The 26,306-nt window shown below is 33.5% G+C and overlaps 2 long non-coding RNA genes and 4 pseudogenes across 2 annotated transcripts; all 6 read left to right on the top strand.

The window, feature by feature from the left end:
* The first annotated feature begins 1,695 nt into the window (after positions 1–1,695).
* On the top strand, positions 1,696–4,488 carry LOC126693639 (glucan endo-1,3-beta-glucosidase, basic isoform-like; annotated as a pseudogene).
* Positions 4,489–7,002: 2,514 nt separating this feature from the next.
* LOC126691494 (glucan endo-1,3-beta-glucosidase, basic isoform-like) lies at positions 7,003–9,392 on the top strand (annotated as a pseudogene).
* A 1,155-nt stretch (positions 9,393–10,547) lies between these two features.
* LOC126693648 (uncharacterized) lies at positions 10,548–12,552 on the top strand. The gene is made up of 2 exons (XR_007645449.1): positions 10,548–10,686; positions 11,504–12,552. It is a non-coding gene; the product is annotated as an uncharacterized LOC126693648 (long non-coding RNA).
* A 4,627-nt stretch (positions 12,553–17,179) lies between these two features.
* Positions 17,180–18,252, top strand: LOC126693642 (glucan endo-1,3-beta-glucosidase, basic isoform-like; annotated as a pseudogene).
* A 1,034-nt stretch (positions 18,253–19,286) lies between these two features.
* Positions 19,287–22,244, top strand: LOC126691493 (glucan endo-1,3-beta-glucosidase, basic isoform-like; annotated as a pseudogene).
* Positions 22,245–23,692: 1,448 nt separating this feature from the next.
* Positions 23,693–25,738, top strand: LOC126693647 (uncharacterized). The gene is made up of 2 exons (XR_007645448.1): positions 23,693–23,870; positions 24,720–25,738. It is a non-coding gene; the product is annotated as an uncharacterized LOC126693647 (long non-coding RNA).
* The last annotated feature ends 568 nt before the right edge of the window (positions 25,739–26,306 follow it).

The raw sequence follows: 26,306 nt of genomic DNA, 5'->3' as shown, positions 1-26,306 counted from the left end.
TTATTTTCTGGGTTTGTGATTTTGGTTTTTAATTTTGTGTTCTTAAATTTAATTTTTGTGTTTTAATTTCGTTGTTTGTGTTCTTGTTTTTGTTTTTAATTTTTTAATTTAGTTAAAATTAATAAATTAATTTTTTTAATTTAGATGCTGATGTGTTATTTTTTAATTATAAAATAAAAATTATTATTATTATTTTAATACTTTCGTTTGCCACCTAGGATTTTGCCGTTAGGGCATTAACGGAAAGGACTAAAATGGATGGCGTTTTTCTAAATAGGGACTAAAAGCGGTAAAAATAAAATTTAGGGACCAAAATGAGAATCGTCTAAAAATGTAGGGACCAAAATGTGATTTTCGCCATAAATAAACTTATATACATCCTTAGCTCAAGGAAGAGAGGGACGTATGTTAATCACAACTATTCAACTCATGTTCTTACAAAAAGTATAATAATGGCAAGGTTGGCTCAGAGGAGACTGAGGCAATTGCCTAAGCCCCAAATGGAAGAAGGTTCCCTCTATCTATTAAGGCCTTTTCGCTTAGAAAAAAAAATTGTCCCAAAAAATTTAATCAATAAAAATTAAGTTTTTTTTGGAAAAAAAAAATAATGCTAGGAACAAAAAAAAAATCCACAACAACTTTTATTTCCTCATTGAATGTTGCGCATTCTCTTAAATTTGAATTCTATCTACCGTAGTTAAGATTGTACAAATTTTTACTCTCCCAAGAGCAGAAGTTGAAGAGTCTAACAAATTCAAATTCAAAATTAAAATTAATACTAGTTTTATGGAGTATGGCCAAGTTAATTAATGAAATCCAATACTATCTCTAAAATTAAATATATAAACTTTATATTTGTCTTCATTCTTGAAGGAATATCTACCCTATTCTTTTGTTAAATTAAGTTGGGCAAGGGGTGGGAACCTAGATCCTAAATGTCGCTGTTAGGAATGTTGGAGGTGTGCCAATTGACAAATGGTCAATTATTCACTTCTATGGGAGAAGTACTCCCTTGATAACAATGAGTTTATGTAGAAACAACGTTCTTTCACATCTAATAGCACTACAAGTGATCCAAACTTTGCACTTGATACAAATAAAATTGTAGAAATGAAAGACACAATCCTCCATTAAATGTTACATTGATGTAAAACGTAGGAACAAGATCATCCCTATTTATTTGATATACTTTCATGTAAAAAGAGATAATATATTTCACGCTTAAGATTTTATTTCTTGAATTTAATAGTGTAGAATTTTCACACCATAATAGATATACCTTTTGATTTATAATATTTAATCTGAACCATAAAATTAAATAAATCAATTTCAAATATCATCAAATTGGAAAGTACTATGCATCCTTCACATAAACATGTAAATTTCCGTAGGAAGGCAACCAATAAGACTGGTTGTTTCAAATAAAACCAAACACGGTGGGACATTGAAAAATTGAAGACAATTCAAAGGCATGGGGAGAAATTTCCACAAATTAATGAGTAGTTAGATGTGCCTTGAATGATGCAAGTTGGTTCGTCTACAACTTGGTTCACGTTGAGTGCTTGACCAACAAAAATGTAGAATGTGGCCGGATATAGTCACTCCAAAAAAATATATAGTACAAGCATCCACCTATATCTCTTACTCTATAAAAGGGCAGCTAAACAATAGTATAAGGCATAGTTGGCAATCTTAGCTTTTTGTTTCCTATTCCTTCCATATATAGTTTTCTCAATGGCTAAATCCGGTCATGCTGGTAAAAGCCCTTCCATCATCTCCACAATAATGCTGGTGCTTGGGCTGCTAATGGCTACCCTAGGCACAATAGGTCTCTCTCTCTCTCATTGATACATGTCTTGAAAGTTTTTTTCAGCCCAAATCAAATGCTTTTGTCTTAATTAATCCAAGGTTGAGGAGCTATGATATTGTCACACACCCTCAGTGTACTGCCTGGCCTCTTGCACCCACATGTGGGCTCCATGTTGTTGTGAGAGGATGTACGGAACAGTGCACTTATTAAGACACCAAATAGTACTATCCCTGGAACTATAGGAGTAGAAGGTAGAAACCACCAATGTTAAAGGGCTCCTAAATCAATTAATGTTGCCTTCTAGGCAATAGATTTTCCTTTGAGCTAAGCTTGATTGAACCAACCTTAGTCTCCACAAATCTGTCTTGGTCGTCATGCCATTTTTGGAATTGATTCACGTTGCATGCTCACCAAAAGTTGCCTAGAATGTAATAACAACATTTAATTAAGTGTCACTCTATAGTTGTATTTAGTATGGGCACCTAATAAAAGGAAGTCACCAAATTACTTCTCTTAAATGAGCCACAACTAGCCTTCTAAGCATTTAAATTAAGAACTACTCCATTAGTTGTATTTAGTTGTGTGTGTGGTGGTGGGGGGGGGGGGGGGGGAGGTGGAGGTAGGACCTTTCTTCATTTGTTTTGTTTGGTTTTGGCTCTCTTTCTCAAAATAATGGGATGAGAAATAAGGGAGAGGGGAGTCCAATCAAATCATGTGTAGAACTAGGATATTTTACCAAGTGATATAGGACAACATATGGGGTTTAATGTTTATCATTTGTTAGTTTTTTAATTTTTATATAATTATTGCTATCTTAGAACAGATGATTTTATTTTCTTGATTCTAGGTGTTTTTAAGGGTTTGCTAGTCAAAATATAATCATATTACTTGAAAAATAAGTTTTCTTAAGCCTTTAAATAGGCGTATAATATGTAAACAAAAATTCGGGTCAGAATTTCATGAATAAGAATTTCAAAAATATTTTTCTCCTTACTTTCCGTTGAATTCTAGTTATTCATTGTGGATTCAACTGGGAAGTTAGAAGACAAAATAGTCAATTCATGGTTGTGGCAAGTGGCAACAATTAGCTGAACAATTGAAAATTTCCATGATTACTTAATCATATAGTATATCTTGCAGAAAATGATATGCTAGTCCTTATTTTTATTATTATAAATTTCACATTAATGTGATTGATGGATTTTAACAACTTAATGAAAGAATATTTGAATTTTTTTTTTTTTTTTATAATTGGTAACACATTAGTTTGTAAGACTTACGTGTAATATCTCTAACATTACTATTATTATCCAATGAATCTTTCACTTTTAATATATTATTATATTATGCGAGCCTACAAATCCAAAGAATCTTCCACTTTCAATATATTTATAACATTCCTGTCCTGAGTCCTTGATTGAGATAAATTGCATAAGCATATTTATGTATGTAGAACCATTGACTTATTGTCTAATCTAATGCAGGTGCCCAAGTTGGTGTTTGTTATGGAATGCTTGGTAACAACCTACCACCACCAACAGAAGTTGTAGCTCTCTATAGACAAAACAACATCCAAAGAATGAGGCTCTATGATCCAAACCAAGATGCTCTCCGAGCCCTTGGAGGCTCCAATATTGAGCTCATGCTAGGCCTTCCAAATGACAAGCTTCAAGAGATTGCTTCAAGCCAAAACAATGCAAATGCTTGGGTCCAAAACAATGTTAAAAACTTTGGAAATATCAGATTCAAATACATTGCAGTTGGAAACGAAGTAAAGCCTTCGGATTCATTTGCATAGTTCCTTGTCCCCGCCATGCAAAACATTCAAAACGCAATTTCTAGGGCTGGACTGAACCAAATCAAAGTTTCCACTGCCATTGACACTGGAGTCCTTTCACAAGATTCTTTCCCCCCATCAAAAGGCTCATTCAGAGCCGATTATAGGCCAATTCTTGATCCTGTCATTCGCTTCTTAGTGAACAATGGGTCCCCATTACTTGTTAACTTGTACCCATATTTTAGTTACACTGGTAACACCAAAGACATTCATCTTGACTATGCTCTTTTCACAGCTCCTTCACCTGTAATGAGTGATCCCCCACTAAATTATCGCAACCTTTTCGACGCCCTTCTTGACACTGTTTACTCGGCTTTAGAGAAGGCCAACGGGGGATCATTGGTGATTGTTATATCAGAGAGTGGTTGGCCTTCAGATGGTGGAGTAGCAACATCACTTGATAACGAAAGAACTTACATTACCAATTTGGTTCAACACGTGAAGGGAGGGACACCAAAGAAGCCTGGAAGGCCTATTGAAAGTTATGTGTTTGCCATGTTTGATGAGAACAACAAGATTCCAGATTTTGAGAAACATTGGGGGCTCTTTTCTCCAAACAAACAGCCTAAGTTCCAAGTCAATTTCAGTTAAGAAGATGGCTTTATTAAGTGCATCAAGGAATAAGAGCCACTTATTATGGTGCATAACAATTATTATTATAATAAGAGTTTTTGCTAACTCACAATAAATAAGAAGTAATAACCTCGTAAACAATAAATATGAGTGCAATATCTCTGATGTAATATTATTAAGAATCATTTATCTCTAATGTAATGTTTAGGTATGTTTCATTGATGTATTGAATATCTACAAAATATTATTTCAGAGCTTGTTGGATTGACTAGTGTTTTTTTTTTTTTTTTCCTAGTTGGGGGCTGGAGTTAATTAGTATTTTTCATAACATAAGATGAACTATTTGTGTACGTTAGTTATTATCATAACATATGCAAATTGAAAATTTCAAAATCAAAATGTTAGTGATACACGAATTCCAACAATTAACTCAATTAGTAAAATATTTTATTATTGTATAAGGGATTTGGAATTCTACCTATGCTAAAAAGAAACTTGTTGGCTTCTTGACTTGATAAGAATGAACAATCACCAAGAATTATCACACAAGAACTAATATTAGAGCTACTGTTACCCATAATGACCTCGTAGAAAGGCAACCGGTTATGATGAGATAGGTCATTTTAATATGTAAACATTCTCAAATCGCAAGGTAGAAAAGCCTAACATTTTCTAGAGGAAAGACAAAGTCCAAAATAACAACCAGTTAGACGAGTTTTAAGTGATGCACTAGGTTGCCGTAGATAATTTAGTGTTACTTAATTTCCATGGAGTGCTTGATGGGTTAAATTGCGGTGGCATATAACTATTAAACAATCCATTTCCATGGAGTGCTTGATTAGCTATAGTTACTCAAAAATCTCAATCTCGAGCACAAGCATCTCTCTCTATAAAAATAGTGTTGGAAGAATAATTGCTTTCAATCCAAGCTCTTAGTCTACATTTCTCTTCTATGTTTTTGTCAATGGATAAGTCTTATTCAACTGGAACAGCCCTTCAACGATGTCCTTAATGCTAATGTTTGTAATGTGGATGGCTAGCCTAGACATAATAGGTCCCTCTTTCTCTCTCCCTCTCTCTCACTCCTTTTGCACATTATACATTAAGCTCCCAAATCAAAACTAGTCAAAGTAAATAATTCTTCTGGAATCACACCATTTGCCACAACTTGATGTGTGGTCGACTATTAGTGGTAATAAATCCACCACCTTTTCTCCACTATTACAGTCAACCACTCAAGAGTCGTGGCAAAAGTTGTCCCTAGACCTTTACAAAGTAAAACCTCTATAAGATCACTTTATAAATTCTCATAAACCATACATATATATTCCATGTATTGCTTGAACAATTTTGATAAGTGGAGATCACAAAAAATTTCACAATAGCTTAAGTGACAAGTAATGATTAATATACAATAAAGTAATGCCAATTATGTTTCTATTTGAAATTATACTATTCATAACCTATCACCTCAAAAGTTGTAAAAAAAAATTGTGAAATTATTTGTGTATGCAACATTATTGGAACATTTAACATGTATGACATGAGAGATAATCTTAGAAAACCAAGAAATTGGTAACATGGACTCTATTCTTGTGTATTGTATGCTAGATGTTACCTTAGTAAAAAAAAAAAAATTAATATCCACTTCTAGTCATGTTTTTAGTTTGTTTATAAAGTATAATAAAACCATGATTTTGAATATTATATAAACTTATAGAGAAAATAATTTTTAGTCATCTTGATGTTTGTTTAGCATGATAATGACAAATGCATGGGTAATATATATTAAATGTCTCTCCAATTATAAATTTGGTATAATTGAGTCTGCATTATAAATTTGGTAAAAATGATCTCATAAAAAGCTATAGGGTAGTATGATACTTTTACACTATGTTTGAAACGGAGAAAGATGGGGGGAGAGAGGAAAGTGTTGAATATACAAAAATTTATTGTATTCTAGTCATCTTCCATTTTCCTCTCTTCTACTCTCCCCTCATCTCCCACAATCCAAACATAGGGTTAAAGTCTAACTATACATGTAGATTTAACCATAAGTGTATATATGACTGTTAACTTGTAAAAGGCTATGGGCCGTAGGCCCACCTTATTTTACTTGTATAGCACACTTTACCTCCTATATAAAGGAACTCATGTATATTTTATTACTTGTGAAATACAATACAATTCATTCAGTATTTCTAACATGGTATTAGAGTCATTGCTCTGACCTTTTCTTAGCAATCTTATCTCTCTTTGGTGTTACTCCAAACTCATAGTCGCTTCTACTATCACAGCTACCGTGCAGTCATTTGCCATTGAATCTCCGACGTCTCTTAATCATCGTCTCTGGTGCTCCTTATCCAGTTTTTCACGTAGATTTTATTTTTGTAGTTCATTTTTTCATATTTTGCTTCTAAATGAAGAACAAGGAAATGTCTTTTTCTTGTTACAATAATTGTCGCCGACAATCCAACAAACTATTTTGCAATTTTTGCAAACGTCTTGGCTATATCGAGGCTTGCTATTGTCACCGACAATCCAACAAATGATTTGATTTTGAATTAATAATTTGATATGCTATGATAAATAAACTTAAATTTCAACATTATATGAATCAGGTAGTTATTGACTGTAGATTTATTATGTACTTTGTGAGCATATGATGGAAATATGGTCAAGACACAAAATTTGACATGTTCTATTTTAATCAGCCGCCAAGATAGGTGTTTGCTATAGAATGCTTGGCAACAACTTACTGTCCCAAGGAGAAGTTATAAATATGTACAAACAATACAACATCGGAAGATTGCGACTCTATGGCCAAAACTATGGTCCTTTCCAAGCCCTTAGAGGCACCAATATTGAGCTCATGCTCGGTGTCCCTAATGAAGAGCATCAAAGCATTGCTTCAAGACAAGATTATGCAAACACATGGATCCAAAACAATGTACAAAACTATGGAGATGTCAATTTCAGATACATTGCAGTTGGCAACGAAATAGAGCCCAATAGTCCATATGCACAATTTCTTTTCTCAGCCATGGAAAACATTCAAACTGTAATGGGATAATTATACATAACCCACCTGTGGTTTGGGTGAAAACCACTTTACTTACCCGTGGTTTGAAAAGTATCACTTAACCCACCTGTGGTATGTTCCATTTGTTTTCCGTAACCCACCTCTGTTAAAATTAGGGGTAAATAGGTATTTTTGCTCATATTTGATGTCTCTCTCCTCCCAAAACAAAAAATAGAACAAAAATGTAAGAGAAATAAGATCAAAAAGTGGTATTTGTCTCTCTCTCCATTCACACAAATTTTGAACATCAAAAACATACCCAAAAAAAATCATTCACCATGACAATCATTCATCACAGAAAACCCATATTCACTTTCTTATATACCCCAATTCCATATCGATCCAACATCACCCATATGATCTATATATACACACACTACAAACATTCACCATGACAATCATTCATCACAGAAAACCCATATTCACTTTCTTACATATCATCAACCTTAATTAATTACTACTTCTCATATGACCATGACCACTAGTCTCTTCTTCATTTCCCTCCTCTCTCTCTCTCTCCTCCGCCTCTCACCACCCCCCTGACCATTCTTCCTCCAACACCACACCCACCACTACTTCGATCCAACAAGTCTGTAAGCCACTCACTTCCCTAACCAATGTGTGAGCTCCTTATCCCAATCCAAACTCCCTCCAAACCCAACTCCTCTCCAGTGGCGGTGAAAAAGTCCGGTGGCAGTGATGGGTTTAAAGGTGGGGTTTCGATGGACTTGAAGGCGGACGTGACGATGAGTAAGGACGGAAGTGGGTCTTATAAGACGGTGCAGGAGGCAGTGAACGCAGCGCCAGAGAACGGTAGTAGGAAGAGGTTTGTGATAAGAATTTCCGTTGGCAAAGAAGAATGTCATGTTTTTGGGAGATGGGTTTGTTTGCAATTTGTGTGGAGGAGATGTATCTTCTTTTGTTGTTTTTGCTTGCTCATTTTTTTATATATTATTTTCTGGGTTTGTTATGTAGTTTGAGGCTGCTTGGGTACTTACAAACATTGCATCAGGAACTTCGGAGAACACGAAGGTGGTGATTGACCATGGAGCAGTTTCGATCTTTGTTAAGTTACTGGGTTCTCCTAGTGATGATGTTAGAGAGCAGGTATATATCCGAATGAATGTATATTTCTAATTTTTTAAAGCATAGGTTGTGTATTGTTTGAGGCTTTATCTGAGCCCTCGTGGAACCTGTGTATTTGTGTTTAATTTTTTTTTGGGTATGTTCTTTATGTTCAAAATTTGTGTGAATGGAAAAAGAGACAAATACCACTTTTTGATCTTGTTTCTCTTGTATTTTTGCTCTATTTTTTGTTTTGGGAAGAGAGCGACGTAAAATTTGAGCAAAAATATCTATTTACTCCTGATTTTAACAGAGGTGGGTTACGAAAAACGAATGGAACATACCACAGATGGGTTAAGTGATACTTTTCAAACCAAGGGTAGACAAAGTAATTTTCACCCAAACCACAGATGGGTTTAGTGTAATTACCCCAACTGTAATTTATAATGCTAACCTTGGATATAAGAATATTAAAGTCTCCACTCCCAATTATCAAGTTGCCCTTATAGAGTCCTACCCTCCATCAATAGGCTCCTTCACGTCTAAGTGCCGATCACTTCTTGATCCCATCATAGGCTTCTTAGTGAAGCATAAGTACCCATTACTCGTTAACATGCATCCATACTTTAGCTACATTGGCAATGTTCAAAACATTCATCTTGAGTATGCTCTTTTAACTACTCCTTCAGTTGAAGTGCAAGGTGGCGAACATGGATACCGAAACATTTTTTATGCCTTTTACTCAGCATTAGAGAAGGCCAAATGGGGGGTCTTTGAAAATTGTTGTATCCGAGACTGGTTGGTCCTCTGAAGGGGGACTGGCAACAAGTTTTGAATATGCAAGCACTTACAACTCGAATTTGATTAGGCATGTCAAGGGAGGGACTCCAAAGAGACCTAACATGCCTATAGAAACTTACATGTTTGCCATGTTTAATGAGAATCTGAAGACTCCTGATTATGAGAAAAACTTAGGGCTCTTTTATCCAAACAAACAGCCTAAATTCCAAATTAAGTTTAGTTAAGAATAGAACTAGCTAGTTCACTTCGGAAAAAGGATAGCTTTTATGTGCATTATAGCTATAAATAAGAATTACTTGTAATCCCTTTTCGTGGCAGGGAATCAAGTTTATGTATATATCCAAGATGTGAAAATAGTCTTTATAAATTTTGTTCTTATCAGAATATGATAATCTCTTTTGCATCTTTGCATATTAATTTGGTACAATACCGCATTTATTTTATATATTCAAAATTATACATGAATTAAAGTTCTATCACTTTAACGAGAAAAAAAGAAAAGAAAAAAAAAAAGAGGGTTCTGTCAGATTCATAGTTTTACATATTAAGACCAAGGCCTTTGTTTCTTAATCTGTTTGGAAAATTCTATGGCATCCTGCATAGTCTATAGCCTCAAATCCATTATGGAAAACTTTAAAATGGCCACAAAGAAATCAGGGTGCTTCTCTTCTATGGTAGAAAATGTTTTCACATGGTTTGTCATAAGAACACATGTTTTATTTATTTTTTTTAAAATGAACTTGATTGGATTTGTTTATTTGAGTTTGTATTGTGCATGTGTGTTGAATCCCACGTTGGATGTTTATTAGATGAATTATGGGTTTATAAATGATTACAAGGAATCCTAATTTCATATTGACTAGTCCTTTGAAAAATATGACTAGATTAAATTGAATTGAAGGTTTTGATTTTATGTTTTTGGAAGTGATTTTTGAAGGGAAGGGGAACCCTATGAGTATTAATAAAAGAGGGTTCCACTTTTATATATATAAAAGTGGAACCCTATGAGTATTAATAAATTTTATTTAAGTCATCTAATTTTATTTTTGTTTAATTGAGTCTTCTAAATTTTAAATTTATTCAATATAAGCATTTCACCCAATTTTATTTTTTTTAAAAATTTCCATTGAAATTTTATTTTTCTCACATGAAAAAAATCTATAAAATTAATAAAAGTATTTTATAGATTTTTTATGTGAGATTTTTTTTTTCATTAGTTAATTGCATACTTAATCACAATTTTGTTAGCAAAATTGGATTAGAAACCTGAATTTAATAAATTTGAAATTTAGATAACTTAATTTAACGAAAGTAAAGTTAGAAGATAAATAAATTTCATTCAAACTTAGTGATACAATTTGCATTTTAACCAACAAAAATTGAATTGTCAATTTTATCTTTAAAAATATATATTTCTTTAAAAGAAACCCACTCACCTCTCCTCTCCCCCCAAATTTTCAAACACAATTTCTTCCTCTTCATAAACTCAACCCCACACTCCATCCATCAAGAAAGAAGGTGAACCCAAAGTCGTAAATCTTTTAGTCAATTTTCTTTTCTTTTGCTTTTGTTTCTTGAGAAAAATTCTAGATTTTTACCTTATGGAGTTTCCGCAATGATGTTGCTGGAAGTTCTTGCTTGTTTTTCTTGTGTTGTCATAGGTTTGCAATGATTTCTTGATGTATGTGACTTGTTCTTGATGGGTCTTGATTATATTTCGATAAATTTGCACGGAGGATTTACTTTGCACTACTTGGTTGAACGCATTTGAAAATCTTGTTAGTCTTGGTTGCATTTCACATGCTTGATAAAATGCCACAAAGATAGAAAATCGTTGTTCTTTGAGAATTTATACATGAATTCTTCTGAAAAGTTTGTTTCTTTTCATGAAATAAAATATTATTTTAAAGTCAAAGATCATTCTTGGCAATGTTGGACTTTTTGGTGACGAAGAATGCTCATTACACTTGCACATGACTTTGATGAAACACGGTATTCCATGAAGTTTGAAAGAAACCTTAAAATTTTTGATAATGTGACTTAATGAAGACACGTAACCTTTTCCAAATGATAAATCTTGCAATGTAGTTGGTGTCATTAAGTGCAATACTTTACAATCGAGATTGAGGCATAACATATACCTGGTTGCATGAGATATGTGTACAAGTCTTGGCATGATTTGAAATTATTTCAAATTGACTCCATGAGTCATGTTTTGGTCTGATGTCATTGATGGAATGACATGCTTGCATCAGTTGCATGATCATGATCTGCATGTGATAGAGCATGCACTATATTGGAATCTCATACGTAACTCACTCTGTCTTTGTTGTAGTAAGCCCAGACTTGCAAGAATCAACGGTCCTTGTGCCATTCCTCTTCATGGTGGTCTAGGGCTTGTTCAGAAGTTGAGGCCAAGATTTGCGCAGCAGGTTTTGGATATTTCCTCGATGCTATCACGATGAAAGAAGATCATCGTCATGAGTAAGGATCTGATTAAATTTAGTGCTCCAGCAGAATTATTCTGGGAAACCACCAATAACTTTCACTTTTTAAATGTAGGCAAGGTAACTTTGTACCTGATGACTTCACACTAATCTTTGGCATCATGGCAGTCAATCTTGCAAAATTAATAGTCCTAGTTATTTTGGTTTTAGGGTCGCGTTTTGTTTTATTAAGTTATATGTAATGTCTTATTAGAGAAGTGTCAAAGGAGGAGATTACTAGGACTTAGGTTGTGCTGCAAAATTCATGTGCCAAAATAGGTGCTAATGAGGGTTGTAATCATTGCAAAATAAGTTAGGTCAATTTTAAAATTAGGAATTGCTGAAGATCTCAAGTTTTAGATGGTTCCCTCGAGCTAGCTCGGGACTCACTTAAAAAAAAACTAGGCAGAGACTTTGCTCAACTTTTGCTCAAGTGAGATTACCAATTTTGCAAATTGATTTAACCTAAACTTTTACCTACCTATAAATACATACCCTTTGATGAACGACTTTCAAAAGAGAGGATGTTGTACAAGGAGCATTCTAAGAAGCCTTCTTGCTCTGAGCCTAAATGGAGAAAATACTTCTCCCATTCTTTTCACATCGTGAACCTAAACTGATTTCCATCCAAAGAACAGAAATTCTTAACCTTTGTCAGTGAGTTCACTATCATACCGAAGTTTTGGATTGGTGCAAATGAGTTCATTCATGGGGGAGATTCTAATCTGCCGTTGGAGACAAATGGGTCATTTGCTTGGTTACACATCAATTCTAAGTTTGCAAAGTTTTGTAAGTATAGGCTAGTAGTAAGAATCGTTATCTTATAGTGAAACTTCATGTGGGATTGGTTATCCGAAGTGGATTTTCTTTTAAAAGTTCTACAAAAGTTTTCCACTCATCATGAAAATTCTTGTGTCATATTTTGCTTTATTTTATTGCTTTTGGATTGTGGTGATATTCATGTAGGTGTTTTATCATTGTCATTGTTAATGATTAATTAGGATACAAGTGGCAAAAAATGCGATAATTAGATTATTGGGATCAATATTGAATTTTTCAGTATATATATCCATGATCCTTGAAATTCGTTTAGTTAATCTTCATAAAAAAAATTTATAAGGAAAACTACATGATTTATGTGTTTACTTTGATTTTTTTTTTTTAATTATGTTTATCCTTTGTTATTTGCACCTCATATGTAGTTGGATTTTTCATTTCCTAGGAAAAAAATCTAATTCACAGAGGAAGAGAGCCCATTTTTGTATAGCTTGGAAGCCTATTGTGTGATAGCTGAAACTGTAATACAGTACTACTTACACTAATTGTTGTGCACTATATAGTATAATTTGATAGTTATAATCGGGGAAAGAGGATTTGAACCCTAAATGTCTCCACTAAAAACATCGGGAGATGTCAATCAATTAAACTACAAGGCTCTTAACAAACAAATGTTAATTACTTTTTTGAAGAATGAATACATTAATTTTTGACAAGGAATAAACTTTCTTTCTATACAAAGGAAACTTCAAAAAAGTAATCAAGTCAACTTCTTTTTCATGCCATGAAAAGTTGAAAAGTCAAACAGGACCCAAGTCCAAATAGGAATTTGTTATAATGGCTTTAATGTCACTACATTATAAGCACCTTGCCCATAACAACACTACTATTAGCCAATTCTTAAACCAGGTGGCAAACAATGTACCGTGCACTCCAGCCACTGTAATCATGTATATATACTAAGCCACCTATTTAGTTTTAGTGTATGTGAGAGTGCCGCATCATTGTTTTCTTGTCTTGTGTCATTAGTGAAAGTTTAAGGCAAACTGTGGGATTTGGGTTTCTTGAGATAGTTATTGTGCTACTATTGTAATCTTGCTTGAATTTTATCTTGTCTTGTGTCTTTTGTTAAAGTTTAAGGTAAATCTTGGGGATTTGGATTCCTTGAGTAGAAGAGAAGATTATTAGAAGAAGAATTCTCCTAGGAGAAAATTAATTTTAGAAGAAGAGCAATTTGATCATTCTATGGATTTTTTTTTTGATAATCGATCATTCTATGGAGTTAAAAGAATACCCAGATGAGAGTAAGAGAGATCATGAGTTGTAATTATTATTGAATTTAGTGGATTTGATTTCTCTTTCCATAGAGATAGGCTACTTGTTAAACCACATAATTTCTTGCATTTTTGTGTACTTGGTGCTTTATTTGTCTTTTCTGTTATTTGCTCCAATCTATGAGTCTTATTGCACAAGAGATACTAGAGCTTCTACTATTTGCACAAATGATATTTCATATTAGAGTTTTCACTATCACACAACTGTATCAGAGCTTTTATTACTCAATGAGGACCTTGTAGAAAGGCAACATGCTATAGTGAGAGATCATTTATATAAATAAACATTCTCACAACGTAATGTAGAGAAGCCTAAATTTTCCAAAAGAAGGACAAAGTCCAACAAAATAACAACCAGTTAGACGAGCTCTAAGTGATGCACTTGGTTGCCATAGATAATTTTGTATAACTTAATTTCCATGGACCAGTTAGACGAGCTCTAAGTGATGCACTTGGTTGCTGTAGATAATTTTGTATAACTAAAAAAAAGAATTTAAAAATCTTGAATTTTCTATTTTACCCTCCACTTGTATACCCCCCTAATAGGAAATTTGAAATTTAAAAAAAAAAAATTCTTTTATTTCAAGATTTTTAAATTATATATTTCAATCATCTAGGGAGGTTAGTGTCAATAATTTGTAATTTATGGGAGGCGAGTGTCTAATTAAAAATTAGAGAGGTGAGTGTAAAAAAAAAAAAAAAACCCTTAGGGAAGGTCAGTGAAAATTTTCCATAATACATATTAATTAAATCTAATTACTATTTGGTTTTCGGCCCATATGACTATAGTGGACCAGGTGGAAATTAGCATCCACTCTCTTTGCTTTCCCACTTATTTTCTACTCATTTAAACAATAGAAAAACTTTTAATCTTGACGTAGTTTTTATTCGTTCTCTCCCTCTCTTTTCTTTCTTACCAAATAAAGTGTAATACAAAATATATAAAATTTGCTAAAAACGTGTTACTATATATCCTTTTGTTAAATTGAGGGGCGGAAACCCTAGATCCTAAATGTTGCTATTGAGATTGTCGGAGGTGTGCCAATTGCCGAATGGTCTTTGATAAGAAAAATTATTCACTTCCAGGGGAGTACTCCCATGATAACAAGGAGTCCTTGTAGAAGCAACATTCTTTTACATCTAATAGCACTACAAGTGATCCAAACTTTGCACATGATACAAATAAAATTGGAAAATGATTGATTGTAGAAATGAAAGACATATTCCATCCATTAAATGTTGCATGGATTTAAAAACATAGGAACAAGATCATCTCTATTTAACGGTGTACAATTTTCATACGATAAGACTAAATATACTTTTAGATTTATAATATTTAATTTGAACCATAAATTAAATGATTCAATTTCAAATACCATCCAATTGGAAAGCCCTATGCGTCCTTCACATAAACATTTAAATTTCCGTAGGAAGGCAACCAATAAGACTGGTTGTTTCAAATAAAACCAAACACGGTAGGACAGTGAAAAATTGAAGACAATTCAAAGGCATGGGGAGATATTTCCACAAATTAATGAGCAATTAGATGTGCCTTGAATGATCCAAGTTGGTTCGTGTACAACTTGGTTCACGTAGAGTGCTCGGCCAACAAAAATGTAGAATGTGGATATCACTCAAAAAAATATGTAGTACAAGCATCCATCTATATCTCTCACTCTATAAAAGGGTAGCTAAACAATGGTATAAGGTAGAGTTGGCTATCTTAGCTTTCTGTTTCCTATTCCTTCCATATATAGTTTTCTCAACGGCTAAATTCGGTCATGCTGGTAAAAGCCCTTCCATCATCTCCACAATAATGCTGGTGCTTGGGCTGCTAATGGCTACCCTAGGCACAACAGGTCTCTCTCTCTCTCTCTCTCTCTCTCTCTCTCTCTCTCTCTCTCTCTCTCTCTCTCTCTCTCTCTCTCTCTCTCATTGATACATGATTTTAAAGTCTTTTATAGCCCAAATCAAATGCTTTTGTGTCTTAATTAACCCAAGGTTGAGGAGCTGTGATATTGTCACACACCCACAGTGTACTGCCTGGCCTCTTGCACCCACATGTACATGTGGGTTCCATGTTGTTGTGAGAGGATATACGGAACAGTACACTTACTAAGACACCAAATAGTACTATCCATGGAACTATAGGAGTAGAAAGTAGAAACCACCAATGTTAAAGGGCTCCTACATCAGTTAAAGTTGCCCTCTATGCAATAGATATTCCTATGAGCTAAATTTGATTGAACCAACCTTAGTCCAATCTCCACAAATCTGTCTTGGTCGTCATGCCATTTTTGGAATTGAAGCACGTTCACGTTGCATGCTCACCAAAAGTAGCCTGGAATGTTATAATAGCATTTAATTAAGCGCTACTCTATAGTTGTCTTTAGAGTGGGCACCTAATAAAAGGAAGTCACCGAATTACTTCTCTTAAATGCGCCACAACTGGCCTTCTAAGCATTTAAATTAAGAAATAGCCCATAAGTTGTGTTTAGCTCTGTGTGTGTTGGGGGGGTGGGGGGGGGGGGGGTGGGGGGTGGGAACCATTCTTCATTTGTTTTGTTTGGTTTTGGCTCTCTCTCTCTCAAAATAATGGGATGAGAAAGAAGGGAGAGGGGAGTCCAATAAAATCATGTGCAGAACTTGGACTTTTTACCAAGTGATATAGGACAACATATGGGGTTTAATGTTTATCATTTGTTAGTTTTATAATTTTTATATAATTATCGCTATCTTAGTACCGAGGATTTTATTTTCTTGATTCTAGGTGTTTTTAAGGGTTTGCTAGTCAAAATATAATCATATTACTTGAAAAATAAGTTTTCTTAAGCCTTTAAATAGGCGTATAATATATAAACAAAAATTCAAGTCAGAATTTCATGAATAAGAATTTTTCAAAAATATTTTTCTCCTTTCTTTCCGTTGAATTCTAGTTATTCCTTGTGGATTCAACTGGGAAATTAGAAGACAAAATAGCCAATTCATGGTTATGGCAAGTGGCAACAATTAGCTGAACAAATGAAAATTTCCATGATTACTTAGTCATATAGTATATCTTGTAGAAAATGCCAAGCTAGTCCATATTTTATTACAATAAGTTTACATATTAATGTGATTGGTGGATTTTAGCAACTTAATGAAAGAATATTTGAATTATTATTTTTTTATAATTGGTAACATGTTAGTTTGTAAGTCTTACATGTAATATCTCTAAACTCACTATTATTATCCGACGAATCTTTCACTTTTAATATATTATTATATTATGCCATCCTACAAACCCAATGAATAATCTTCCACTTTCAATATATTTATAACATTCCTGCCCTGAGTCCCTAACTGAGATAAATTGCATAAGCATATTTATGTATGTAAAACCATTGACTTAATATCTAATCTAATGCAAGTGCCCAAGTTGGTGTTTGTTATGGAATGCTTGGTAACAACCTACCACCACCAAAAGAAGTTGTAGCTCTCTATAGACAAAACAACATCCAAAGAATGAGGCTCTATGATCCAAACCAAGTTGCTCTCCGAGCCCTTGAAGGCTCTAATATTGAGCTCATGCTAGGCCTTCCAAATGACAAGCTTTGAGAGATTGCTTCAAGCCAAAACAATGCAAATGCTTGCGTCCAAAACAATGTGAAAAACTTTGGAAATGTCAAATTCAAATACATTGCAGTTGGAAACGAAGTAAAGCCTTCAGATTCATTTGCACAGTTCCTTGTCCCCGCCATGCAAAACATTCAAAACACAATTTCTGGGGTTGAACTAGGGAACAAAATCAAAGTTTCCACTGCCATTGACACTGGAGTCCTTTCATCAGATTCTTTCCCTCCATCTAAAGGCTCATTCAGAGTCGATTATAGGCCAATTCTTGATCTAGTCATTCGCTTCTTAGTGAACAATGGGTCCCCATTATTTGTTAACTTGTACCCATATTTTAGTTACACTGGTAACACCAAAGACATTTGTCTTGACTATGCTCTTTTCACAGCTCCCTCACTTGTTGTGAATGATCCCCCACTAAGTTATCGCAACCTTTTCGATGCCATTCTTGACACTGTTTACTCGGCTATAGAGAAGGCCGGCGGGGGATCGTTGGTGATTGTTATATCAGAGAGTGGTTGGCCTTCAACTGGTGGAATAGCAACATCACTTGATAATGAAAGAACTTACATTACTAATTTGGTTCAACATGTGAAGGGAGGGACACCAAAGAAGCCCAGAAGGCCTATTGAAACTTATGTGTTTGCCATGTTTGATGAGAACAACAAGACTCTAGATTTAGAGAAACACTGGGGGCTCTTTTCTCCAAACAAACAACCTAAGTTCCAAGTCAATTTCAGTTAAGAAGAGGGCTTTATTAAGTGCATCAAGGAATAAGAGCAACTTATTATGGTGCATAACAATTATTATTATAATAAGTAAGAGTTTTTGCTAACTAACAATAAATAAGAAGTAATCACCTCGTAAACAATAAATAAAAGAGTGCAATATCTCTGATGTAATATTGTTAAGAGTCATTTATCTCTAATGTAATATTTAGGCATGTTTCATTGATGTATTGAATATCTACAAAATATTATTACGGAGCTTGTTGGCTTGACTAGTGTTTTTTTTTTTGGTTAGGGCTAGAGTTATAAGTATTTTTCATAACATAAGATGAACTATTTGTGTTATTATCATAGCATATGCAAATTGAAAATCTCAAAATCAAAATGTCAGTGATACGCAAATTCCAACAATTAACTCAATTAGTAAAACCTTTTATTATTGTATAAGGGATCTGGAATTCTACCTATGCTAAAAAGAAACTTGTTGGCTTCTTAACTTGATGAGAATGAACAATCACCAGAGAGTAAATGTTTTAAATTTAAAATCCTATCACACAAGAACTAATATTGGAGCTTCTGTTACCCATAATGACCTCGTAGAAAGGCAACCAGTTATGATGAGATAGGTCATTTCAATATGTAAACATTCTCAAATCGCAAGGTAGAGAAGCCTAACATTTTCTAGAGGAAAGACAAAGTCCAAAATAACAACCCGTTAGATGAGCTTTAAGTGATGCACTTGGTTGCCGTAGATAATTTTGTGTTACTTAATTTCCATGGAGTGCTTGACGGGTTAAATTGTGGTGGCATATAACTATTAAACAATCCATTTCCATGGAGTGCTTGACTAGCTATAGTCACTCAAAAATCTCAATCCCAAGCACAAGCATCTCTCTCTATAAAAATAGTGTTGGAAGCATAATTGCTTTCAATCCAAGCTCTTAGTCTACGTTTCTCTTCTATGTTTTTGTCAGTGGATAAATCTTATTCAACTGGGAATAGCCCTTTAGCGATATCCTTAATGCTAATGTTTGTGATGCGGATGGCTAGCCTAGACATAATAAGTCCCTCTTTCTCACTTCTTTTGCACGTTATACATTAGGCTCCCAAATCAAAACTAGTCAAAGTAAATAATTCTTCTAGAAGCATGCCATTTGCCACAACTTGATGTGTGGTCGACTATGAGTGGTAATAAATCCACCAACTTTTCTCCACTACTACAGTCAACCACTCAAGAGTCGTGGCAAAAGTTGTCTCTAGACCTTTTTATAAAGTAAAACCTCTATAAGATCACTTTATAAATTTTCATAAACCATACATATTCTATGTATTGCTTGAACAATTTCGATAAGTGGAGATCACAAAAATTTCACAATAGCTTAAGTGATAGGTAATGATTAATATACAATAAAGTAATGCCAATTATGTTTCTATATGAAATTATACTATTCATAATCTATCACCTCAAAAGTTGTAAAAAAAAATTGTGAAATTATTTGTGTATGCAGCATTATTGGAACATTTAACATGTATGATATGAGAGATAATCTTAGAAAACCAAAAATTGGTAACATGGACTCTCTATTCTTATGTATTGTATGCCAAATGTTACCTTAGTAAAAAAAAATTTAATATCCAATTCTAGTTATGTTTTTAGTTTGTTTATAAAGCATAATAAAACCATGATTTTGAATATTTTATAAACTTATAGAGAAAATAATTTTTAAGCATCTTGATATTTGTTTAGCATGATAATGACAGATACAAGGGTAATATATATTAAATGTCTCTCCAATTATAAATTTGGCATAATTGAGTCTACATTATAAATTTGGTAAAAATGTCTCATAAAAAGCTATAAGGTAGTATGATACTTTTACACTATGTTTGAAACAGAGAAAGATGGAGGGAGAGAGGAAAGTGTTGAATATACTAAAATTTATTGTTTTCTAGTCATCTTCCATTTTCCTCTCTTCTATTCTCCCCTCATCTCCCACAATCCAAACATAGGGTTAAAGTCTAACTATACATGTAAATTTAACCAGAAGTGTATATATGACTGTTAACTTGTAAAAGGCTTCCCCAAAAAAAAAAAAAAAAAAACTTGTAAAAGGCTATGGGTCATAGGCCGACCTTATTTTACTTATATAGCACACATACTTGTATTGCACACATTACCTTCTATATAAAGGAACCCATGTATATTTTATTACTTGTGAAGTACAATACAATTCATTTATTATTTCTAATATGGTATTAGAGTCATTACTCTGACCTTTTCTTATCAGTCTTGTCTCTCTTTGGTATTACTCCAAACTTACAATTGCTTCCGCCATCACAGCCGCTACCGCAGCCATTCGTTGTTGAATCTCCGACGTCTCTCAGTCATTGTCTCTAGTTCTGGACCTATAATTGGCATCGTTGAGAAGTCTCACACCACAAGGACCATTGCCATTATTGTCGCTACTGTGGATTTTGCTTGATTATGCTTTTGCAGGTACCACTGTGAACATCTTGTCCCGATCTACTTAATTGTGGAAGTCTTGCAGCCATCGGAGCCTTCACGCTCTCTCACACATCGCCCAAGCAATCTGCATGAAAGCATGCACCTCACTCGCCTTCTTCTACTCCAAGCTGACATCACCCGTGATGTTATCAATGCCATGTCAGCCCTAGCTCACGTTAACATCCAGTCGCCTGCTTACGTCAGCCGCTTATGTCATCTTGCTAACGTCATCTCCATTGACTTCTGTTGACAGGCTTTAGTTGACTTTGACCGTTAGCTTTTTACATGGTTGCCCGTTAACTTTAATGTCAGAGTTGACTTTTTGTAGTCAAGGTGCTCCTTATCCAGTTTTTCGCATAGATTTCATTTTTGTAGTCTATTTTTGCATATATTGCTTCTAAATGAAGAACAAGGACATATCTTCTTCTTGTTACGATAATTGTCACCAACAATCCAACAAACTGTTTTGCAATTTTTGCAAACATCTTTGCTATATTATTGAGGCTTGCTATCGTTGTCCACAATCCAACAAAAGATTTGATTTTGAATTAATAATTTGATATGTTATAATAAATAAACTTAAATTTCAACACTATATGAATCAAGTAGTTATTGACTGTAGATTTATTATGTACTTTGTGAGCATATGATGGAAATATGATCAAGACACAAAATTTGACATGTTCTATTTTAATCAGCTGCCAAGATAGGTGTTTGCTATGTAATGCTTGGCAACAACTTACGGTCCCTAAGAGAAGTTATAAATATGTACAAACAATATAACATCGAAAGGATCGACTCTATGACCAAAACTATGGTGCTTTCCAAGCCCTTAGAGGCACCAATATTGAGCTCATGCTTGGTGTCCCTAATGAAGAGCTTCAAAGCACTGCTTCAAGCCAAGACTATGCAAACACATGGATCCAAAACAATGTGCAAAACTATGGAGATGTCAATTTTAGATACATTGTAGTTGGCAACGAAATAGAGCCCAACGGTCCATATGCACAATTTCTTTTCTCAGGCATGGAAAACATTCAAACTGCAATTTATAGTGCTGACCTTGGATATAAGAATATTAAAGTCTCAACTCTCATTTATCAAGCTACCCTTGCAGAGTCCTACCCTCCATCAATAGGCTCCTTCATGTCTAAATACCGATCACTTCTTGATCCCATCATAGGCTTCTTAGTGAAGCATAAGTACCCATTACTCATTAACATGTATCCATACTTAAGCTACACTGGCAATATTCAAAACATTCGTCTTGAGTATGCTCTTTTTACTACTCCCTCAATTGAAGTGCAAGGTGGCAAACATGGATACTGAAACATTTTTTTATGCCTTTTACTCATCATTAGAGAAGGCCAAATGGGGGGTTTTTGAAAATCGTTGTGTCTGAGATTGGTTGGCCCTCTGAAGGGGGATCGGCGACAAGTTTTGAATATGCAAGTACTTACAATTCGAATTTGATTAGGCATGTCAAGGGAGGGACTCCAAAGAGACCCAATGGGCCTATAGAAACTTACATGTTTTCCATGTTTAATGAGAATCTGAAGACTCCTGATTATGAGAAAAACTTGGGCTCTTTTATCCAAACAAACAGCCTAAATTCCAAATTAAGTTTAGTTAAGAATAGCACTAGCTAGTTCACTTTGGAATAAGGACAGCTTTTATGTGTATTATAGCTATAAATAAGACTTACTTGTAGTCCCTCTTCGTGGCAGGGAATCAAGTTTATGTACATATTCAAGATGTGAAAATAGTCTTAATAAAATTTTGTTCTTATCAGAATATGATAATCTCTTTTGTATGTTTGCATATTAATTTGATACAATACCGCATTTATTTTATATATTCAAAATTATACGTGAATTAAAGTTCTATCGCCTTAACGTCCAAAAAAAAAAAAAATGAAGAAAAAGAAAAAAGAGGATTCTGTTAGATTCATAGTTTTACATATAAAGACCAAGGCCTTTGTTTCTTAATCTGTTTGGAAAATTCTATGGCATCCTGCATAGTCTATCAACTCAAATCCATAATGGAAAACTTTAAAACAGCCACAAAGAAATCAGGGTGCTTCTCTTCCATGGTAGAAAATGTTTTCACATGATTTGTCATAAGAACGTTTAAAAAAAAAAAAAAGAATTTGATTGGATTTGTTTATTTGAGTTTGTATTGTGCATGTTTGTCAAATCCCACATTAGATGTTTATTAGATGAATTATGGGTTTATAAGTGATTACAAGGAATCCTAATTTCAAATTGACTAGTCTTTTGAAAAATATGACTAGATTAAATTGAATTGAAAGTTTCGATTTTATGTTTTTGGAAGTGATTTTTGAAGGGAAGGAGAAGAGGTTTTGAAGGGATTTAAAGAGGGTGAGATATCTTTCAATTCCAAATCCTTCAAATAGGGGAATTTGGAGGGGAGGAGAGGGTTCCACTTATATATATATATATATATATATATATATAAATAAGTGTAACTTTAGTAAGAATCTAAAACTTTACTAGGGAACCAATGCAGTCTTAGCTTTAGGAGAATTATTTTAGTAGTTTTGGCTACTTGTGCCGACAGTGTTAATTTTCTCCATATATATATAAATATATATAAACCCTTTGAGTACGAATAAAATTCATTTAAGTCCTCTAATTTTATTTTTGTTCAACTGAGTCTTTTAAATTTTAAATTTACCCAACTCAAGCGTTTTTTCCAATTTTTTTTTTTAATTTCCATTGAAAATTTATTTCTCTCACATGAAAAAAAATCTATAAAATTAATAAAAGTATTTTATAGATTTTTTATGTGAGATTTTTTTTTTTTAATTTTTTTCATTAGTTAATTGCATACTTAATCACAATATTTTTAACAAAAATTGGATTAGAAGCCCGAATTTAATAAATTCAAAATTTAAATGACTTAATTTAACGAAAGTAAAATTAGAAAATAAAATGAATTTCATTCAAACTTTGGGATACAATTTACATTTTAATCAACAAAAATTGAATTGTCAATTTTATCTTTATAAATAAATATTTCTTTAAATTGAACAAAAGAAGAAAAAAGAAGTATGTCGATTGTTTAGATGTCTTATTATTTCATCTCCCACTATTAAAAAAACCACTCAACTCTCCTCTCCTCTCCATCCAAGCTTTCAAACACAATTTCTTCCTCTTCATAAACTCAACCCCACACTCCATCCATCAAGAAAGAATGTGAACAAGTATGTGATTCCACCAACAAATGAGGAGCATAGGTTATTGCAAGAACCCAAAGTCATAAATCTTTTAGTCAATTTTCTATTCTTTTGCCTTTGTTTCTTGAGAAAATTTCTAGATTTTTACCCTATGGGGTTTCCGCAATGATGTTGCTTGAAGTTCCTGCTTGTTTTTCTTGTGTTTTCATAGGTTTGCAATGATTTCTTGATGCATGTGACTTGTTCTTGATGGGTCTTGATTATATTTCGATAAATTTGCACGGAGCATTTAGGTTGCACTACTTGGTTGAACGCATCTGAAAATCTTGTTAGTCTTGGTTGCATTTCACATGCTTGATAAAATGCCACAACGATAGAAAATCATTATTGTTTGAGAATTTATACATGAATTCTTCTTAAAAGTTTGTTTCTTTTCATGAAATAAAATATTATTTTAAATTCAATGATCATTCTTGGCAATATTGGACTTTTAGGTGACAAAGAACGCTCATTACACTTACACGTGACTTTGATGAAACACGGTATTCCATGAAGTTTGAAAGAAACCTTAACTTGAGCCATCTTCTTATCTTATGAAATTTTTGATAATGTGACTTAATGAAGACACGTAACCTTTTTCAAATGATAAATCTTGCAATGTAGTTGATGTCATTAAGTGCAATACTTTACAATTGAGATTGAGGCATAACATATGCCTGGTTGCATGAGATATGTGTACAAGTCTTGGCATGATTTGAAATTATTTCAAATTGACTCCATGAGTCATGTATTGGTGTGATGTCATTGATGGAATGACATGCTTGCATCAGTTTGCATGATCATGATGTGCATGTGATAGAGGGTGCACTATATTGGAATCTCATACATAATTCACTGTCTTTGTCGTAGTAAGCCCAGACTTGCAAGAATCAAGGGTCCTTGTGCCATTCCTCTTCATGGTGGTCTAGAGCTTGTTTAGAAGTTGAAGCCAAGATTTGTGCAGCAGGTTTTGGATATTTCCTTGATGCTATCACAATGAAAGAAGATCATCATCATGAGTAAGGATTTGATTAAAGTTAGTGCTCTAGGAGAATTATTCTGGGAAACCAATTATACCTTTCACTTTTTAAATGTAGGCAAGGTAACTTTGTACCTAATGACTTCAAACTAATCTTTGGCATCAAGATTGGTGGTCAATCTTGCAAAATTAATAGTCCTAGTTTTTTTGGTTTTAGGGTCGCATTTTGTTTTATTGAGTTATATGAATGTTTTATTAGAGAATTGTCAAAGGAGTTGCTAGGACTTACTTAGTGCTGCAAAATTCCATGTGCCAAAATAGGTGCTAATAAGGGTTGTAATCATTGCAAAATAAGTTAGGTCAATTTTAAAATTAGGAATTGCTAAAGATCTCAAGTTTTAGATGGTTCCCTCGAGCTAGCTCGGGACTCACTTTAAAAAAAACTAGGTAGAGGCTTTGCTCGACCTTTGCTCAAGTGAGATTACCAATTTTGCAAATTGATTTAACCTAAACTTTTACCTATCTATAAATATGTACCCTTTGATGAATGGCTTTCAAAAGAGAGGATGCTGTACAAAGAGCATTCTAAGAAGCCTTCTTGCTCTGAGCCTAAATGGAGAAAATACTTCTCCCATTCTTTTCACATTGTGAACCTAAACTGATTTCCATCCAAAGAACAGAAATTCTTAACCGTTGTCAGCGAGTTCACTATCACTCATGGTGGAGATTCTAATCTGCAGTGGGAGACAAATGGGTCATTTGCCAGGTTACACATCAATTCTAAGTTTGCTAAGTTTTGTAAGTATAGGTTAGTATTAAGAATCTTTATCTTATAGTGAAACTTCATGTGGGATTGGTTATCTGAAGTGGATTTTCTTTTAAAAGTTCTACAAAAGTGTTCCACTCATCATGTTCTTGTGTCATATTTTTGCTTTATTTTATTGCTTTTGGATTGTGGTGATATTCATGTTGGTGTTTTATCATTGTCATTGTTAAATTGTTAATGATTAATTAGGATACAAGTGGCAAAAAATGCGATAATTAGATTACTGGGGTTAATATTGAATTTTTCAGTATATATATCCATGATCCTTGTAATTCGTTTAGTTAATCTTCATAAAAAATTTTATAAGGAAAACTACATGATTTATGTGATTACTTTGACTTTTTTTTATTTTTTTATTTTTTATTTTTTATATAGCTTGGAAGAGGTGCAAATAATAAAAGATAAACATAATAAAAGGAGCCCATTGTGTGATAACTTTTTTTTTTTTGAAAGACCCATTGTGTGATAACTGAAACTGTAATACTAATTACAGTAATTGTTGTGCACTATATAATATAATTTGATAGTTATAATGGCCATAGAAGGATTTGAACCCTGGATGTCTCCATTAAAAATATCAGAAGATGTCAATCAATTAAACTACAAGGCTCTTAACAAACAAATGTTAATTACTTTTTTGAAGAAGGAACAC

This window comes from Quercus robur, chromosome 7, assembly GCF_932294415.1.
Source record: "Quercus robur chromosome 7, dhQueRobu3.1, whole genome shotgun sequence".
NCBI lineage: Eukaryota > Viridiplantae > Streptophyta > Magnoliopsida > Fagales > Fagaceae > Quercus > Quercus robur.
Note: the sequence above shows the minus strand (reverse complement) of the source record. Positions and strands in the feature narration are given on the sequence as shown.